Genomic DNA, 5,892 nt, shown 5'->3' on the forward strand with positions numbered 1-5,892 from the left:
TCTTCTTCGCGCTTGACTGACAGATCGAGAACGCTCGGTGCACGGAAAAAAATCCAGTCGCAGAAAATGTCGGAGTTATGCGAGGTGTGTCGGAATCGAAATGGAACTCGCCGAATCAACCTCGGCGAATCTCCCCATTTTGCATGCAATTTTTCAGTAAAGAGAATTGTCAGACAAAAGAGGTACAAAACAACCCGGATAAAAACTAACCATAGGGTGTTTGGTGAAAACCATTCCTGCACCATACAGTGTACCAGCTACAATAATGTATATTGTAATGAAATGGTTCACTAAAAGCTTCGCACATTGTAGCTACTATACATTTACATTCGATTTTTATGTAACAATATATTATACTGTTTTTCTTACGTTTGAACCATTCACTTTTCCGAAACATTATTTTTCCGTGCATTATTAATTATTTATTCAGTTTTAGATTTTTTCCGTGCTTTGTTTTGTTGATGTTTGTGACTTTTTTGATGCAAAGGAAAGGAAAGAAAAAAGTGAATAAGTTGAAACATCAATTTAAAAGTAAAAAGAAAATCGCGTTAAGTACTGTTCCTTTGAATTCCACTAAGAATCAAAGGAACAGTACTTAACGCGATTTTTTTTTACTTACGGATATTCCCCTAACAAGCCCAGGTTAATCATCATCATTAATTTAAAGTCAATAAAATGTTTAAATAAGTAGTAAACCAGATCTCTTAAGAACTGCAGATCCAAGAGATATGGTGGACTAAGTATGTAGAGTGCGATGAGAGGAATACGATTGACGTACTTTATCGTAGAGCCATCTTTAACATATGGACTGGACTGAATACTGAAAGAAATTCTAATATAGGTTCGTCTGTGGATTCGCTTTTTAACCTAACTTATACTTGAATCGAACTTGACCGTTTTCTCATAAGTTGTTATGTATTTCCCCGTGTATTTCAAACTTTAGTCAATATTGCAATAACGGTTAAGCACGCTGTAATGATACTTATGTACCTCGTCACCCACTTCATGCAACTACATTAGTGGTCTAATAATACTTAGCGCGCTCGGCATAGTTCCATCATGCCGCTCAAAGTGTTGCCACAAATAATGCTTAGTTTGCGAAACCCAGTTATCTGGCTGGTGGGGCATGGGAGCCTAAGCTTCAACTGTTAATGCAATCAGAGACTACTCAGACTTAGACGTGGGCGATCCAATATGAAGGGTTATCCAAAACGCTCTGGAGAATTCCCAAAGCGCATTCTCATAATGCTAGTAAGCCTAAGATGCCATTAACAGGAGGAAAATGACAAGATAATATAACATTATATGGTTTATGTAATGTAAACCAATACAACATAACAAAAGAGAACCATTCCAAAACCATTTAATTAAATGTATAACCAGTAGTGAAACTACAATTAAAAACAATATATTTACGGTACATTTTATTGTTTGAAACCATATGTGTACCATACAATGTACGGTTTATTAAAACCCACGTATCAGTATTTATAACAATTCATTTACAATATAATGTATGGTTTTGCAAAAAAATATATATGGAGAAAAATATTTTTTTATATTGTTACGATACTTAACCACCCGTATAGTATATTGTAAAAATCTTATTTACAATTTACTGTATTGGGTTCTACATTACATTTTATTGTTTTTGTATTTTTATTTTTACAGTGGTGTCTATTGTAAAAATATGGTTCTAAATATTATGCTTTTGGTCGAAATACGAAGTGACCGAACGTGCGAAAATTGATTTTTAACCTACTTAGAAATGTCGCAACTCAATTTGGATTAGTGCATATTGTTGCTCTTAATTAGCTTAATGATGCGCAACAGAAAAAATAGATTCAAATTTACTTCGCAGCTGCAACTTCGCATGTGCTTCTAGCGACGACTTCGATTTGGTGGTGCGACGATAATAGTACTGTTACAATACAACGTTCGGTTTTTCTACTGTATTTTTTATTCGGGAAGAAACAAAAAAGACGCAGCGATTACTCTTTATCCCACCCGCACGCAGAAAAATAAATTGTAAACACAATTAAATTCTAGTTCAAATCAACCGATTTTTCAGTTTACTATAGCGACAAACTGATTTCTAGTTTAAACTGAACTGTTCCATTTGTTTGATAATACAAATATTTTCATTTGTCGAAATTTTTGACAGTTTGTTAAAACAAACAGAGATATGGTTTTTTAAACATGAAATTATTGATTGATTCAAACGACTGCACTTTTGCCACTAACAAACCCGGAATGTGATTGTTTTGGTGACGGCAGCAACTGCGGCAGCTCGGAAATCTATTTTTAGATCGTCGGTAAGCGGATGGCGAGGAGAACGACTAGAAAAAGACAAAAAAGGCGAAACCGATCAACTTTTTGTGGATGCTGTCGTGAGTACCTGCGCGTTATCCACCACGGCCAAAGCTGCACTTGGAAGTTGGCGTGATGGATTTGCTGCACCTTCTTCGCTGTGGCGATGTTGGGGTAAGCATTTTATAGATGTGTGAGTGCTTTCGGACCATGTTTATGGTTTTTATTTTGTTGAAACAAATGAAATTTTTGACATTATATGAAATGATGGTAATCGGTTGTTTTTATCAATAAACTCTGAATCTCGCTCTGAATGAAAACAATTAAATATAACTTTGGAATAAGTAAATTCTCAGTTTGAAAATCAACCATGCGTTTTATTGTTTTAAACAAGCGCCATTTTTCTGCGTGCGGCAACAGATAATGACCAGGGTACGAAAAACGAATCACGCCGAAAAACAAACGCTTTGTCCCAACCGGTGCATGTTGGTAACAAAGGCGCTCCGCAACAAGTGCATGTCAGGCGTTGAGAGCTATAAAACCAATAATGCATTGATTTTTTGATTTTATACGAAAGAACACCTTTTTCTGAAGCACCATGATTTTTTTTAGATTTTTAGAACCTAAAATCGCTTTCGAAGAGATTTTTCGAAATCACCTTTTGACAGCTGGCCAACTGCTTCACAGCTCCGCCCAGTACAAAATGCGACGAGGGGTGATTCGACAAATCGCTCCCATATAAACTTCAAACTGATTTTTAAATAGGTTCCCGGGCACCAAAAGTCATGAAAATTTGGATTTCGGCCGGGAAAACTCATTCGCTCACCCGAATGCCGGCGATGCAAAATAGCAAAAAGAACGCCAACAACCCAATACTGAGTGAGAGCACGGCGCACTAAGAACGAACGCAACACGAACGGCTCACCACCGACGCCAACGAAGCGAATCAAGATAGAAACAAATAAAGTGTGAAATGAATCAGCTGTCATCGGCGTATACGAAAACAACGTTCGCTCTCTCAACTACCGAGTGGCATTCAGCTGATTCAATCAAAACGCACTTAGTGATTCAATTCCCAGTACTGAATGCTTCCACTGAACGCTATAAATGAGCGTTCCAAAATGAATGCTCTCGCACCCGACTCAGAACGCAAATATTGGTTCGTTCACCTTCGGCACTCAGATTCGGTAGCGATTCATTCGGCCGTCGTTGCTTGCGTCGCTCGGTGCTCGGCGATTAGAAAGAATGGACAATGAAAGTGGAAAGATTTTGCTTGGCTGGGGGAGAAGCACCGACGAACCGACGTGACAGATAGAACAAACAAATTCAAATTTGTTGTCCGCGACGCCATGATGAAAAATAGCCGAACACTACCGCCATCTACATAACGGTTCGCGTTGGTTTGCTAGCTTGATCTCAAACCCCCGTGTGTTCATATAGGAACAGGTTTGCGTCTGCGCTGATTTGACAGAAGGGTTCGCTCGTTTTATTGGTCGACCGTTAAATTGAGGAGGGACAGTTTTGAATCACCACTGTCACGTCGGTTCGTCGGTGGGAGAAGCACACTCGCATCTGATTGTGCGTGGATGTGAGTGAGGGATACGCAATAAATGAACGATTTTTCCCCCTTGACTCACGGGCTACGACGCGACCTTCTGTCAAATTTTTATTCATGAATTGGCTTCTTTGTTCATTCACAAATTTCATAACGCCAAAATTGGCCTTTCCTGACACCCACCCACCCCTTCGTAACACTATTTATATGGGGAATTGTTTTATTAGTTCGGGCTGTAACACCATGAAGGAGCTGTCAAGCATTTGGCCAGCTGTCAAAAGTGTGGAGAGGAGCAATGCACACCCGTTCCACCTTAAGCACCTTTGCTTTTCCACACCCGTGACCCCTGCGCGCTGGCGATCCCTCGCGCAGTGCTACCAACCGAAGACGATCGAACCGAGTCATTCCAACCGCCATCGTTGTCCGACCGACAAGTGCTTTCTACAAACTCTGTATTTTCATAGAATAAAAGTTCATGTTAAAGTAATCGCGAGTGCTTTTGATTTACTTTCACTCACGAATCCATTCGCTGACTTTCCGCTGCGTAGCCGTGACTAACCGTCAAAAAGGTGATTTCGAAAAATCTCTTCGAAATCGATTTTAGGTACCAAACAAGGTACCAAATAATAAAGTACTAAAAATCTGAAAAAAATCATGGTGGTTCAGAAAAAAGTGCCCTTTAAAATCAAAAAATCAATACATTTTTCTTAATTTAAAAACCCAATTGAGCGATCAGCTGAACAAAACGTCTCGTAAAAATTTATGAGCCAAGATATACCGCATTTAGTTCACCACTGGACTGCGAACTGCGACTTCATAAGTGCGAAAACGTAAATAAAAGTGCGCGATTGCATCAAATCAGGTTGATGTCTTCGGCGCACTATTTTTTCAATCTATGGTGAACAAGTGCTCTGAAGACACCGAGTTGATTTGATGCAATTGCGCACTTTTATTAGCGTTTTCGCACTCGTTAAAACTAGTGCGATAGTCCAGTGGTGAACTAAATGCGCTATAAATATTGCTTTTTTCACTGAAAATTTTCCTTGCTTCGCTGAACAACATGACGTTATCTTCCAGCGAAGGCTTACGCGATACAGAAAATCGCTGAATTTCACACTAACACTGCAGAAAATCTGTCATCAATAACTCAATACACATGCATTTTCAGCGAAAAGATCTATTTGCGTGACAACAATCCACTCACATGACTACCGGGCGGCCGCCGTCAAAATTTGAGTCAAGATTGATTTTAAATAAGGGCGAAAGTAACATGAGCGAGTTCTCTTCATCGACTCTCTCTTCTTCAAATTAAAACCATCATAAAACTGAAATAAAATATATTAGGTTTTATAACGGTTCTCAAAACCTCTTCAAGACTAACTCATCATCAGAATGTTACTTGTGTTTTTGGTCATAAATTGCTAGGTTGCGATGCAATCTAGCGTCTAAGTGTAAAAAAGTTCGATTGAATTTGCATCTTGTCACTTTAATTTGCAGAAGAGAGAGTCGATGCAGAGAACTCTCTCATGTTACTTCCGCCCTTATTTAAACTCAATCGAGAAATATCAGGATTGCCAACTGTTCGGCGACTGCTGTCAGTTTTCTTTGCACGCTCGTTGAAAACTACTCTCAAGTGAGTAAATTATACTCACTTTCAAACTTTGGCTAAATCTGTCAAAGGTGAGTAACATGCATTTGTCAAGGTGAGTTATTAACTACTCTGTCATGTCAGATCTCTGCTTTACTCACTTTTGAGTAAGGCGTTTTATTTACGAAAAACTCACTAGCTGTTGTGATTGATCATCGCCGCATCAGATTGCCGGAGATTCTTGTGTGCCAGCCAAGTTGCAAGCTGGCGGAAAACCTGAAACCGGCGCTGAAATAAATCACGTTGCAGTAGCAGTGGAGCCGGAAACCTTCCGGTAACCAACAGGTGAGACTTATAAAAATGTTAATAATGACGCCATTTGTCAACTTTGTTGTCGCCGTAAAATGTAAAATTGTTCTCGCCGGTTATGTGGCTGATG

This window comes from Aedes albopictus, chromosome 3 (assembly GCF_035046485.1).
Source record: "Aedes albopictus strain Foshan chromosome 3, AalbF5, whole genome shotgun sequence".
Taxonomy (NCBI): Eukaryota; Metazoa; Arthropoda; class Insecta; order Diptera; family Culicidae; genus Aedes; species Aedes albopictus.